This window comes from Balaenoptera physalus (genome assembly GCF_965194825.1).
Source record: "Balaenoptera physalus genome assembly, chromosome: 14".
In the NCBI taxonomy this organism is placed as follows: Eukaryota; Metazoa; Chordata; class Mammalia; order Artiodactyla; family Balaenopteridae; genus Balaenoptera; species Balaenoptera physalus.
The window spans coordinates 61775277-61790821 of record NC_138893.1 but is presented as its reverse complement, the minus strand read 5'-3'; the positions used below and the strand labels follow the sequence as shown (position 1 = coordinate 61790821).

Below are 15545 nucleotides of genomic sequence, written 5' to 3'. Positions count from 1 at the left end.
TATCAACACCCAATGAACTTTAAATATTTATTGACTGCCTACTGTTTGATATAGTTACTGTCTCCTTGGAGGGGGTGTAGAAAGAGTTACAATGACAGACAAAAGGATGGAGAAAACGTGCCAGCTGAGAACAAAGAGAAAAGGGACATGGTGAGTCACAGGAAAAGCAACAGGAATCATTACAGGACTGAAAAACCAATCTCTTCCAACTGTGTCTCAACCTTCTATCGGCTGCCGGGATTCCTCCATCGTATCACAGCAGAAGCTGGGCAGAGGTTGGACAACTCGGGACACTTCAACGGTAACCACAATGAGGGTAAAACCTTGGTTAATCCTCATTTCTGCCACAGGGTGCTCTGAGTGGATGAACCCAAAAAAATCACCTGCATCTAACAGAAGGAATAAACTGCTGGACTCTCACACAACGGTATGCTCTACAGCAATGAAAATGATCAATCTACAACTACATGCAACAATATGGAGGAATCTTTCTAATACATTGTTGAATGAGGAAAGTCAGACACAGAAGAGTACGATCTGCAGTACACACACACACACACATACACACACACACACACAGAAAGACAGGCAAACTAATTTATGCTCCTAGAAGTCAAGAGAGTAATTCCCCACCGAGTGGGTAACGTCCAGAATCTAGCTGTAGGAAAAATGTTCTGTTTCTTGATCTGGGTTCTGGTTACATTAGTGAGCTCAGTTTGGAAACTGCATTGAGCTATACACTTACAATATGCATATTTTCTGTATATATATTCTATTTCAATAGAACGTTTAAAAAAAAAAAAAATTCCCCCATTTCTAAGTGGTCCAGGACTAGAGAGCCAATTGAAGGCCGCACACAGAGCCCCATATGCCTTCCCTTCCGCCATCCGTCAGAGCCTCTTGCCTCATGTGGAGCCCCAGGCACGCCTCCTCATCTTTTCTAAGCATAACCAGACAGAGGCCAAGCAGTGAGAAAGCAAACTAGATCATTTTGAGATATCTGTAATTCCAGTCCCAGTGTCTTCGGAAAGTTAGTGTCTTTCAGAAACTTTACTGCTGTCACTAACTTTTTGTTCTAAATCAGACATGAAAATATTAAGATGACTCCGCTGCCCTAAATGGCTCACTTAAACAGACTTCTTTTAAAATAACGCTCTAAGTGGGTAAATCTAGTTCATAACCATGAATGAAGAAATGCTTCAACACTCAGGGCCTCCAGAAGAAGATACTGTAAACAAAATGTAACTGAGATTAGACTGCAGAACAGCAAGAGCAACCCTGCAAGCATCCCAGAGCTGTAATGGCCGACTGTGTAAATGGCCCTCATGGGTAGTACTTACAACTACAATCAGAGCTGAACACACATCTTTAAGACTTTATGTAAAGATTCAACTCAGGTAGTCAAATTATGGGGCTGGGAATCATTCTGATTCTCTCTAATGCTGATCTTAATATACTAACCTCAACTGGACATTACCACTCATATTCTTTTCCCATTCTCCTTGTAAGTTCAGGCTAAAAAAATCAGTTAAGAGCTTTGATCACATTAGATCACGGAGACTGGTCTACTTGTGAATGCCGGTCAGGAAGGAGGGAAGAGGAGTCATCAGATCCTCTGACCTAACAATAAACATCAGCTACAGCGGGCCAGATGGGCAGGTTACCAGGAACAGAGAAAGCACAGTAATCCTCTCTTATACAGGGCACACGCGTAGTGCAAATTCCAATCCTTTATATCCAGATGTTTTTCATATGAAACAAATTCACTATATAGGTCTGTCCATTAAGTAAGTCACTGTTTAAATATTTTTAAAATCTGACCATATTTATATCAGCCAGGAAGGGAACATAAATTCAAAATTACATCTTTTAATAGGAAATTGTAACTGTGTTTAATTAAATGATTCTGTCATGGAGTTTATGAATGTTCTAAAATGTCTCTCAGGGGAGAATATTCTTATTTTTAGGAACTGCATCCCCAAGAACTGAGGATAAAATGTCATGATCTCTTCAACTTACTTTCACATGTTTCAGCAGAAAACAGTAGAAACCTACTACACACACACACACAGGTATACACAATGTGGCAAAATGCTAACAATTGTTAAATGTAAACTCACTGTACATTTTTTAACTCTTCAGTATGTTTGAACATTTTTATAATAAAAAGACACACAGAAATCTTCACTCACCTTTCAAGTGGATGGCCGTCTTCTTTTTCCTAATCAAAAACGAATGGCTAAATATGCCCAGAGGCACATTTACGGATGTTCATGCTGCCCTCGCCCTGCAAGAATAAGCAAAACAACACGTTACCACCAAAGGTTTTTATTAAGTTAATGCCATTTCAGTTGAGACAGTGTTCTTAATATATGTCAAGGCTGTAGGTTAAAATTCTGTTGAAACTGTTTTTTAAGCAAGGAGAAAAGTGAAAAGAGAAAAAAATAATCTCATCACATATTGAATGTGGGGAATAACCACTGGCCTGACCCACTCGAGGAACTTCTGGAACAAAGGAATTCCTCAGGAAGTTTCTTTTAATTCACATAAATTTCAGGGCAGTGATGTAGCCTAAACTACCACTTGAACAAAAACTGGGGCTTCAAGGACCTGAGCTTGACTCTGACTTTGGATTCTGAGACTACACTTAGAAGGCACTCATGTACCCTCGCAGAACCACACCAGACGTGCTGCTCTTCCTGGAGTCCTTTCAGGCAAAGGTATTCAGACCGGATCTACTACTACACTCGACTATAATACGTGCTCTAGGGCACAGTGGCCCGGGGGCCTGATGCCTCCACCACACCTCATCTCTTGGCATTACCTATTGCATCTGATCCTCGCCACAGCCCTGTGAGGCAAGCGGTGTTTACTGATTCCATTTTCCAGAGGAGGCAGCTAAGTGTCAGAGATGATACAGGACATTCAACTAGAAAACATCAGACATGAAACTGCTACTTAGGTCTTCTGACCTCAAGCTCAGGGCTTATCTCACTAGGAAAGGAGAAAGCACAGTATTTATATCAGCTAGGAAGGGAGACATAAATTCACAGGCCATCCCCACGCTCCCTACCCCATAACATGAAAGCCAACCTGAAAACCAACCTCAAAGCCAAACAGCCAGACAACACAGCCACATGTCATTGTGGGGAAGAGGCGGGGGGGGGGGGGGGGGGGGGAGGGGCATGCACACGCTGCAGTTTACTCCCTGAGAGTATATATTAATAATCATTCTTAATAGTACCAATAATACTATAATTATGATTACCAATCACTATAATGACTATTAGTCATTATACTTCCCTTTGAAACACAATGACCCTTAATGTATTTTTGACATTTTATATATATTTCATTTTTCTCCCTTCTTTCTCAAGAAAGCACGCTATTGGCCAAAGAAAGTAAAACAAGGCTCACATGGCACCCCAGGTAATTTTTATCACTGCCACACAAAAAGGCAATTACCACTCGCTGTTGAAGATTTTCCATTCATTTTTATAAAAGGCAAAATACAATAGAATATAATGGCACAGACACTGACTGCTCTGCCAATAAAGTTGGAAGCATCAAAACTACCCTCCATGATGGCCTGAAGTGGCCCTTCATCTGCTGATCACCAAAATTCTGCACGCAATGCACAAAGGTTTAGAGGTCTTGATGTCTACCATGTGAAGGTGCTGGTGTACAAAAGTCTGAGGAAAGCTAGTCAGGGACCCCTGCACCTGGCTTTTAGTCCTGTCTCCTCCGCTCGTTAGCTTGATTAAAAATTGAGAAAACCTCTGGACTTCCCTGGTAGCGCAGTGGTTAAGAATCCGCCTGCCAATGCAGGGGACACCGGTTCGAGCCATGGTCCTGGAAGATCCCACATGCTGCGGAGCAACTAAGCCCGTGCGCCACAACTACTGAGCCTGTGCTCTAGAGCCCACGAGCCACAACTACTGAGCCCACGTGCCACAACTACTGAAGCCTGTGCACCTAGAGCCCGTGCTCCGTAAACAAGAGAAGTCACTGCAATGAGAAGCTCGCGCACCGCAATGAAGAGCAGCCCCCGCTCGCCACAGCTAGAGAAAGCCCGCGTGCAGCAACGAAGACCCAACGCAGCCAAAAATAAATAAATTATTTTTTAAAAGTATTAAAAATTGAGAAAACCTCTCCAGGCAGCTACCTCTCCTGTGGGTTGGAACACCTGTTCACAAGGATGTTGCAATTCACAAAAAAGATAGGATATGACTCAATGCCTCACCGACGAGAGCACTTGGACCCCAGGAATACTGACCAAGAAGTTACGCCAACAGCAACACAAAACCAAGGGAAAAAACATGATGTATCTTTGGAAACATCAACTTTACTCATGGATTTTGGTGAGGGAAAGATAAGCAAGTGAATCAGTAATATTAAAACTGTTAATATTGAAACAGATATGCATTATGGAGTTGAATGCAATCATTGTATGAATTTTTTTTTAATATTTATTTATTTATTTTGGCTGCGCCGGGTCTTAGTTGCAGCACTCAGGATCTTCACCGCCGCGTGCGGGATCTTTCAGTTGAGGCATGCGAACTCTTAGTTGCGGCACGCGGGATCTAGTTCCCCGACCAGGGATCAAACCTGGGCCCCCTGCACTGGGAGTGTGGAGTCTTACCGCCCTGGACCACCAGGGAAGCACCCATTGCATGAATTTTAAAGCCAAAACTCCTGTCCTTACTTGCCTAGTTCATTTCCAGCCACACCCTTTCATGTGAGGGAAGGGAGTGAGGGATGGGATCTCCTTTTTCATTAAAGATGGTCTTGGGACAATGTGTGAAGCTGGTAGGGGTTTTAATATCACAGTGCGTCCAGGAAGCTCCCAATGGCCCCTGCTTTGGAGAATTCGCTTCAAACTCAGGAGTCCCAGATTTTTGCCAGATCTAGGTACAGGTGGGATGAAGTCTAGATACATACAATCCCATCTCTATACCACACGTCCTGGCGTGAGTGTCACTGAAGTTCCTCTCTTCACTGCCCTTCCACCCGCTCCCTGCCCCTTGGACATCCCCGTCAGGCAGGCTCACGCCACTTAGTTACTCAAATTAAACCACTGACTTTTCTTCAAACCCATACTGATTGGTAACACATTCAGCATCTCCAGTAATCTTCATTTAAATGGATGCCTGCATCATTCCTAAAGAAAAATAAGCTGACCAATTTAGTCTGTCTCTAAATTAAACTTTCTATTGTGAAATATATTTAAAAGTGCCGGGACTTCCCTGGTGGTCCAGTGGCTAAGACTCTGCACTCCCAATGCAGGAGGCCCGGGTTCGATCCCTGGTCGGGGAACTAGATCCCACATGCATGCCGCAACTAAGAGTTCGCCTGCTGTAACTAAGAAGCCCGCATGCCACAACAAAGGTCCTGCGTGCCGCAAATAAGACCCAGTGCAGCCAAAATAAATAAATAATTTTTTTTTTTTTTTAAAAAGTGCCTACCATGGTAGCCAGCCTCCCGGATGACCCCTGCCTCTTGGCACTCAGGCTCTTGTGAAGTACCCCCAACACACACACACACACTGAATAGGGCTGGCATGCGTGGCTAATATGCTATCGGGGAAAGGATGGGGTGTGACTTCAAAGGCCAGGTCAAAAGAGCAGCTTCCCTCTCACTGCCTTGGCAGGGAAACCGGCTGAACCCGCTGCCACGTCGTGGTCATGAGGACACTCCAGCCGCCCTAGAGGGAGGCCCACGTGGTGAGGGCCGAGGCCTCCTGCAACAGCCAGGTGAGTACGCCTGCTGAGAAGCAGGTCCTCCAGGCCAGGCCAGCCTTCAGACGACGGCTGCTTCCACTGACACCCCGACTGCAGCCCCATGTGACCCTCCCCCGGTTAGAACCATCCAGCAGAGCTGCTCCTGGTTTCCTGACCCACACAGACATTGTGCGAGATGATGAAGGTTTATCACTCTTAAGCTACTGAACTTTGAGGTAACTTGTTATGCAGTGATAATTAATATAATAACGTATGTCAGCTTAAAGAATAATAAAATGAATCCCATGTATGTTAATACCCAGTTGGCGGTGCTGGGTTCTGTTTTTCTTTTGTTTAAAAAAAAAAAAAAAAAAGGCCTGTGTACCTCTTCCTGTGCCTCAACCCCTCCATTCTCCCCCCGAGAGATAACCACAAGCCTGAATCTTGAGTCAATCCTTTCCTCCTCTGTATGGTTTTACCACATCTGTATTCTCAATATGTTGTTGCGTTCTGCCTGGCTTTAAGCCTAATACAAAGGAAACCAGGACTGTATGTATTCCAGACTCGCCTCTTAAGATTTTGATTTTGAGTTCATCCCTGTTGACTCATGTGACTGTAGCTGATTTTTCACCACCATATAGTTCTCACTATGTGAACATACCCACAATTTATTGCTCTGTTCTACTGTTGAGGATCATCTGGGGATTTTTCAGTTTTTGCTATTATGAATAATGCTGCATTTATATTCTAGTGCTCGTCCCCCGGTGCACACCGCAAATTTCTCCAGGGCGTATACCTAGGAGAAGAGAGCTGGGCTTGGGACCACATAAGTTCAACTCTTCTCAGTAATGCCAGATCGTTTTCCAAAGTGGTTACGTACAATTGACTCTTCAGCCGCTTTTCCAGTCTCTCTCCAAATAAGAGGCATGCTTGTTTTGCTAATTACCAGCAAAGCTTTCAACCAACAAAAGGGAAAGCTTTTCCTATTTGCAGCATCACCGCTGCAAATAAATAGTACTCCAAAGTAGTGACCCAGACAGCTGGAACATATTAGTCACAGGACCTCAGGACAGACTTCTGAATAAGGATGCAGACCCAGTCAGCACCGCGCTGCCCAAGGGTATCAGTCAAATTTGACTTCTAGACCTACATTCAATTCAGAGACTGCTGTCCTCCTGGTGGACTCACAGCTATGGTCCCCTCTTACTGCTGTCAACTTGAAAGGGAAAAAAGTTAATTCAAATGAGAGAAGAAAGTTACTATAAATTTCAAGGAAGCTCGTTATCATGTCACTGAAAGAAACAATGGCACTAGATGACCAAGATGACCAAAATGGGGTTATTTCAACTCAACCTCTTGGCAGTTCTTATTTGTCTCTTTACAATCATTTATCCCTGTGAGGTAGGAACTACTGCTACACCCATTTCACAGATGGTGGAAACTGAGGCATAGAAAGCAATTAAGTTGTGCACAGTCACACAGCTGATAAGTGGTAGAACAAGGATTTGAAATGAGTTTACTCCAGAATCCACATTCTTAACCACTACTCTAGGCAGCTTTTTCAGTCCCCCAAGACCAGCCAGAAGGCCCTGCAATGGTGACTAAATGGTGGAGACACCACTTGAACATTTTCTCTGACTTAAAGTTCATGTTCTTTCTACAATGGGCCTTCTGGACAAAATAAAATTACCCGATCCCAGGGCTTGTGGTAGGCAAGTGTTGACCTTAGGTCTTGGAAACAGCCCCCATGAAAGAAACAGATGCCACAGTGGGAGAAGGTGTGCTGGCTTTCTTGGCACTCAGCAGGCAGCAGCTGTCATGCCTCCGTGACAGGCAGATTGAGGCAGAGTGGGTTCCAATAAGAGCAGCGGGCACAGTCAGAGAACCAGGGCTCAATGCCACCTCCTTACAGGGTCACACTGGATAAGTCAAATGGCCTCTCCACACGATGTTTTGTAAAATGCGGCTATCTTTTATTTCAAAGGGTTACTGTGAAGATTAAGGAGACTTAATACCTAACATAGACCTGGAACATGGTAAGCGTTGGATACATGCTTAACAATTGAAAACGTGCTCTAGCTACCGAAGAGGAAAAAGCAGGGAGCCAATTTTAACCATACCCTTGCTTCCACAAACAAAGCCTCTCATACTCCAACATGGATGATGACAATTTGTAAAAGGCCATCTTTGTACCATGATTTTTTTTTTTTTTACTAATATTATGATTTTCTCTTTCTGTCCCACCCTAAACAGAATAACCTTGCCAACTAGATCAACCCTTTATGGTATTAGTAAAAGTTAGACATTCTTACATAAACACTGAAGCTGGAATGGACCCAAAGTAAAACATTTGGCTCATTTAACTTTTCTGTTACTGATTTTAGAGAATCTTAAGCACTCATTTCAAATGCCAGCCCCTCTTCAAAGTATTTCCAGTTTCCTGGAAATCATCCCAAATTATCTGGTCAACAAAGAAAATAGCTTGATTAAATGACTAGTAAATGACAAATTTAAAACATTCCAGCAACACTACACACACCACTGCTCTGAGAGATAAGGTCCCTCCCTAGCACCCCTTTTGCCATACCTCAGGTTAGGTATTCAAAGTAAGAAATGTGAATCTAGGAACTCAGCCCCCAGGTTAGCTACCAGCAATCTCCATGGTAACTGGTCCTCTGCCTTTAGAGGAGGGATGAAGGAGTAACTGCAGCACTGTAGGTCTGCTTTTCAAAATTTGTCCAATCCCATCTCCTTCTCGACCAACTGACGCCAATTCGTCAGTGAGCTACACAGAGCAACCAGAGGAACATATTTCTTAAAAACAAAAGGCTGAATCTTGTGTTGGTTCTAATATTTGATGCAGAGTGGAGGAGGAGGCCCGCCAAGGGGTAATTTTCCAGAGGAAGGTAGCCAGCAAGGGGCAGAAACAGCCTCAGGACAGTATGAAGTGTTTGAAGAGAACAATAGAAGCAGCCACTGCCAATGTTTCCTCAGTATATACCATGGCCAGACCTTCTATGTTCTTCTTTAAAACCTCTGCTCAATCACCCTGAGAGAAAATACTGTGATATAGATCCCTATTTAACAGATAAGAAAATTGACTCAGCGATTAAATGACTTGCCCAAAGTCACAGAACTAGTCAATGGGTATAATAACTGGCTCATAGTATACAGTAGGTACTCAATAAATATCTGTTGAACATGGGGTCTTTATTCCTCCTCCATAAAAACAGAAGACACCACTTATCTCACAGGGGTTTTGTTAAGAGTAAAATGAGACTATGTACATAAAGTTCCTAGCTCAGTGCCTTGACCTTGGAACATACTGGGGTACCTGGGAAACTGTTGACACAGAAAGCTAGGCACAATAACCACATGGAATAGGGTTATGACAATGACCGTGGGTGAAGCAAACATCATAATGGACAGGAGATATACAGATATACCTAACAGGCAGAAGAACAGCAAATACGCACATGAAAAGATGTTCAACATCATTAATCATTAGAGAAATAAATGCAAATTAAAATCACAATGAGATACCATTACACATCTATTAAAATGGCTGAATTTAAAAAACTGGCAATATAAAATGCTGGCAAAAATGCAGAGCCACTAAGATTCTCACACAGTGCTGGTGTAATGAGTAAACAAACAGTGGTGGAATACTACTTAGTCATAAAAAGGGACAAACTATTGATACACACAACATGGATGAATCTCATATGCATTATGCTAAATGAAAGAAGTCAGTCTCAAAGGGATATAGTCCATATAATCCCACTTACATGATTTTCTGGAAAAGGCAAAACTATAGTGACAGAGAACAGATCGGTGTTGCCAGGAGTCAGGAGGAGGGGGAGAGTTTGACTACAAAAAAGGCAGCACCAGGCAATTTGAGGGGCGATAGATTATTCTATATGCTGTTTATATGCATGTGTTAAAACTCACAGAACTACATGCTCCAAAAAAGTGAATTTTACTGTTGGTAACTTTCTTTAATTATTAAAGAATAAAATTTTAAATCAGAGAAAGAATTGGTAGGTTGGTTTGTGGGGAAGAAGGGGACATGTGAAGGTCAAATAGCTCTGAAGTTCCTTGCTGAGGGAACAGTAATGGTACAGGAGACCGTAAAGAGTCGGTGAGTGAGGAGAAGTCCACGCAGAGGCTCTGAGATGTACAGACGGTCAAGAACCTTGGTTTCTAGCCTGATTTCGCCCAATGATGGCTGTGCGAAATTACACCAGTCACGTCTCCTCCCTGAGCTTTAATTTACTTAATTCTAACAGGAGATAATGAAACAAATGATCTTTCCCACCACAAACACTGCAAAGTCAATTTGTTTTTAAGCTACTGAGTCTGGGAAGACAGCAGGACAAACAAGTAGAAATACCGAGATATGGAAAAACTGCTATGTACCCACACAAACGCCATCAGGGACCAAAATAAAGTGAAAACCACTGATGAGTGTGGATGGTAGAGTGATGGTGGGAGAAGTAGCCATTAGCAGGGAAGAGACAGGAGGAGACTGAGAATACCATTTCTTGTATAATAAAAGCCAAGAGAAGAGAGGTTTCATGCAGGCAGCGGGCAGAGAGGCTGGAATAACTCAGTGATCAAAAAGAATGAGGACTGGGCTTCCCTGGTGGCGCAGTGGTTGAGAATCTGCCTGCCAATGCAGGGGACATGGGTTCGAGCCCTGGTCTGGGAAGATCCCACATGCCGCGGAGCAACTAGGCCCGTGAGCCACCACTACTGAGCCTGTGCGTCTGGAGCCTGTGCTCCACAACAAGAGAGGCCGCGATAATGAGAGGCCCGGGCACCGCGATGAAGAGTGGCCCCCACTTGCCGCAACTGGACAAAGCCCTCGCACAGAAACGAAGACCCAACACAGCCATAAATAAATAAATAAACCCAAAGTTTAAAAAAAAAAAAAAAAGAATGAGGACTGATAAAACAACAAAACTAGACAGATTTGTCAGAGTTCAACAGAGAGAGTAACCACCACCCCCCCGCCACAAAAAAGTAACCGAAAGACTACCATCCAAGACTTGCTTGCTGTCTGAACATATCTTGGTTGTGTCCTAATTGTTTTGCCCTTGCATTTTCAATCTCACTCTGCCTTCATCTTTGCTCTCAGGAGCCCAGAATTTAATTTAAACGTGTAGGTGTGGTTTCCCTACAACAGCCCACTTCAGATGCTGCAATTTTCAAACTTCATAAATTCCTGGAAGCTAACAATGTGATTGTTGAATGCTAGCGAGCCATTTTCTTGTCCTGCATAAGTTTACGCAAAGACTCCAGAATTCCAGAACGGAAAAAAAAATTCATTTTAAAGGATTTAATAGAATGTAAAGAGTACAACTTAAGAAGAACTAAGCTTTTATTGTTGTCACTTTATTAGCTCGTGAAGCAGGAAAATTGTTTGAAGTCAATACTATTCCCAAACTGACCAACTGAAATGTGGCAATTTCATCTCTGCCCAAAGCAGGCCCCAGAACACCACTTAATGGGCGTCAGCTATTTCAGCCAAATGAACCCAGTGACACTACCACTCTGAGCACTTAACCAGAGCCAAAGGAAGATTAGGGAAATTAACAGTTAAAAAGTACACCTGCAAGCAAAATTAATACACAGAAAACTTTTTACACCACCTCTTCTGCCCATCTTCCTTTTCAATGATGATAGGTGAAAACATCAATCTGATACAACCCGGTTCTGCCGGTTATAAAAGGGAAGAAAGGGCAGACGGCTTCAGCTCAAAGTCTGGTCTCTTCCTCCACTAGCAACTCACTAACTTTGGGCAAATTTCTTCGCTCCTTATCTCCCTTTCTGCATCTACAAAGCTGGGATTATCACATGCTCCCATCCAGCACTCAGGCTACCAGCCCCTCGCACCAGATGAGATCACGTCTGTGGAGACACTTAAGGAGAATGCAAATAAAAGGACAAATATGAGGTGTCATTGCTGCCATCCTGTACGGGGTGGAGGGGGAGGAAGGTGAATATATTTCACATGCAGTCACATCCCAACTGCCTCTTTCAAGTCAACCATATGCTTCTCTTCCATCACAGCTGGGCTGTTGAGCAGATGCTGGAATGGATACAGACAGAAAGGTGGGAAAGAAGAACGCTTCTGTTACCCAGCTTCAGTCTTCTTGGTTTTGGGAAGATAAAAAAGTAATTTCTTATCCGTGTATATCCTACTAATCTTTTTTGAGAGTCTCCTATGTGTCAGACATCAGGCTAGGCATAAAGAAGCATGAGATTTTTTTTTTTTTTTTTTTTTTAACAAAACAGGCTGTGCTCTCAAGCGCGTTCTCTGGAAACAGCTAAGTGGCCCATCCCAACCCAGTGCGCTTGGTGGAATAACAGAGGCATGCGTCGGGGGGAAAGCCCAGCCCAGACCGCTGGGTGGGTTAGGAAGGCAGTGCTCCTCACAGAGGAGGTGATGCTTGAGTCGAGTCTTGAAACATGAGAATAAACAAGACGAGCCAAGCAGGGGAAAGGCCTTCTAAGTGGGCACACGGCATGGAAGCAGGACCCACTAGGGAAGGGAAAGAGTAAGTGAGGATGACAAGGGACAAACAATGGAGACTCATGCTCAAATGATGCTCAGGCTTTCTCCTAAGGGCAATGGGAACCACGGACACATTTAAGCAGGGACTCACGTGGTCACCCTTGCAGTTGAGGTAAAGGACTATGACAGCAGTTGAGAGAATGGAATAAAGACAGGGCAGAAAGTGCAGAGCTGTACATACAGAAATGCAGGCAGGAGGCAATGAGGGCTTGGGGCTGTGATGAATACAAGAGATAATAAAGAGGTAAAATGACCTTGCTTTGGCGACTGGAGGGACACAGGGGTAAAGGAGAAGGAATTGTCGGTGCCTCCCTGGTTCTGGTCTTGATGACTTAGAAGAGGATGGTCTTTTCTCAAGGTACTAGAGAAGTGCAGATTTGGCGGGCAAGCTGAGTTCACTTTGTACTGTCACTCTGTACGTGACTTCACGTACATGAGGTCACTCTGTACATTTGTGACCAACCAAAAAGTCACATTTCTCATCATTTAGCTGCCTGTTTTGAATGCCCACAGGCAAGATGACTTCTTAAAACAGAATGGAATGTCTGGGCAAGAACTCAATTCGGTAAAGACGCAGACATAGAGAATGGACTTGAGGACACGGGGAGGGGTAAGGGTAAGCTGGGACGAAGTGAGAGAGTGGCATGGACATATATATATACACTACCAAATGTAAAATAGATAGCTAGTGGGAAGCAGCCGCATAGCACAGGGAGATCAGCTCGGTGCTTTGTGACCACCTAGAGGGGTGGGATAGGGAGGGATGGGAGGGAGATGCAAGAGGGAGGAGATATGGGGATATATGTATATGTATAGCTGATTCACTTTGTTATAAAGCAGAAACTAACACACCATTGCAAAGCAATTATACTCCAATAAAGATGTTAAAAAAAAAAACCAAACTCAATTCGGTGCTCTTACCTTCAGTAGCCAAAGTGAGAACGGCCCTCACATCAGGACTGAAGCTCAGAGAGGTTAAGTGGCTTACCTCACGCCACACAGCCAGAAAAAGAGGGGACTAAACTTCAATCCAGGATGGTATGCTTCCAGAAGGTCGGTTTTTCATCTAATATGCTATGCTGCCCCATTAAGGGCCTAATACTATTAGTTATATGTAATAAGAGCTCAATAGTCTTGTTCTGTGGCCGCTTTGTTCTTCTTTTGCCACTCCCTTCCGGTAACAGAGTCCAGGCCACCCTGAACTACTTAGTTCCAATCCCTGGAAACATTGTTGCCACTGCTGAGCTCTGGCTCAACTGTCCTGTCAGCTTAGAAAGCCCAGCTCCATCTCTGCTTCTTAAAGTTCACCCCAACAGTTACTTCTGATAACCAGCCACTCTGTGGCTCTGCAAATGCAGGGAGAACGTTCTGGTTTCTAGAGGAGCTATTTCTGAATTCATCTGTCCTATCTTACATCATGGCACAAAAATTCCTCGAGGGCAGTCCTGAGTTTACGCACATTTGTATCACTGGCTGAACCTAGCATGATACTTTTCCCTCCTCAGTGGCTTGCTATCCTCTCCGTGACACTGTTACCTCTGGGAAGAAGGGAGGGCAAGGCCCTGGAGAAGGACACACAGTTTTTATTTGGAGCTTGCCCCTCACCCAGCACTGTCCTAAGCACCAGACAGCAAGGCCCTGAACTTACAGTCCAGTGGAGATGGGATATTTGTTTCAAAAATAATAATAACATATATATATATACCAAAACACATCAAACACAATCATTTGATAAAACCGAGGGTTGGGTATATATGTTCACTAGATTATTCTCTATATTTCTAAATGTTCAAACTATTTTCATAATAAAACCATTTAAAAATGAGAAAAAATAAATGTAAAGCCTCTACTCCCTGGGGAGGGAACTGGCCAGTAGGACTGATTCATTTACAAAGATTCTAGACAGAGAAAATCTTACTGTAACCTATTTTGTTTTTAACACCATATTCCACAGCAGAAAAAGCAATCAGGGGAAAGACAGAAATGTACAAATTTAGCCGATAAGGATTCAATCCAACAATAAAATGAGGTTCTCAGTCAGTCTAGACTTTCCTCATTTCTACCTCCATATTCTCTGAAATGGTAAATGATAAAAGAAAATAACAGAAATCTAATCACTTTCCAATACATTTTGGCCTCAGGAGAGGAAGCCCCAGTAATCACCACTACCATTTACTCGCCGACCACAGTGTGCTGGGGATTTACAGACACGACCCCATAACAAACCTCTGAGATGAGCATTATTATCCCCATTTTACATATGAGGGAGTAAGATTCAAATAACTCAAGTAATCTGATCAACATCCCGCTGTCAGTGATGGACAGAGCAGGCACCCAAACCCATCTCTGCCAAGACTCAAGAGCCTTTTCACTCTACCATGTTGTGTGCCTTCCAATATCTGATATACCCTCTCTCCTTTTTCATAAACGTCTGGGCTCCACAAACAAGTGAATCTGATAAAGAAGACATCTACCAGGCAGTTCAGGAAACTAAAAAAAAAACAACAAAAAATCCAAGAAACCACAGTCTTGAGGTATACAGTATCAGAAACAGTACCTCCAGATGTTAACTCAAAGCAATAAAGAAAATTGAGTGGTAAAGAAAACTAAGCTGTGCAGACCTCTACAGTCATAAAAGAAATACTGTGTAACTATTTTAAATTAAACAGCCATAACATTTCGATGTATCTTAAAGAAGCAACTGGCAACAAACCTATGAGAGAAAAAAAATGAATTCTTAAAGTCAATTTCTAATACTATTTAACTGTAATCATTTGTTACTGTGGAGAGTGTACAAAACTTGTCCTCTACGTGTCTACAGAGGAACAGGACAAACTAGAGCCTATGTGAGCAGGTTGAGATTTTATTATTGACTGAATTTTCAAACATTAAGAATAGCATAGGGCTTCCCTGGTGGCGCAGTGGTTGAGAATCTGCCTGCCAATGCAGGGGACACGGGTTCGAGCCCTGGTCTGGGAAGATCCCACATGCCACGGAGCAACTGGGCCCGTGAGCCACAATTACTGAGCCTGCGCGTCTGGAGCCTGTGCTCCGCAATAAGAGAGGCCGCGATGGTGAGAGGCCTGCGCACCGCGATGAAGAGTGGTCCCCACTTGCCACAACTAGAGAAAGCCCTCGCACAGAAACGAAGACTCAACACAGTCATAAATAAATAAATAAATAAATAAAAGACCGTGAATTTCTTTAAAAAAAAAAAAAGAATAGCATAAAATTTGAAATACAGG

The 15545-nt window shown here is 43.3% G+C and overlaps 1 protein-coding gene across 7 annotated transcripts in view; it reads right to left on the bottom strand.

Moving 5' to 3' along the window:
- The window catches only part of SGMS1 (sphingomyelin synthase 1), a 295457-nt gene that overhangs the window by 258236 nt on the left and 21676 nt on the right, over positions 1 to 15545 (bottom strand). For all 7 annotated transcript variants that reach the window (XM_082423837.1, XM_082423836.1, XM_082423829.1 and 4 more), the window contains exon 2: positions 2193 to 2287. The gene's annotated coding sequence lies outside the window, so the exon portion shown is untranslated. The remainder of the gene's footprint in view (positions 1 to 2192; positions 2288 to 15545) is intronic.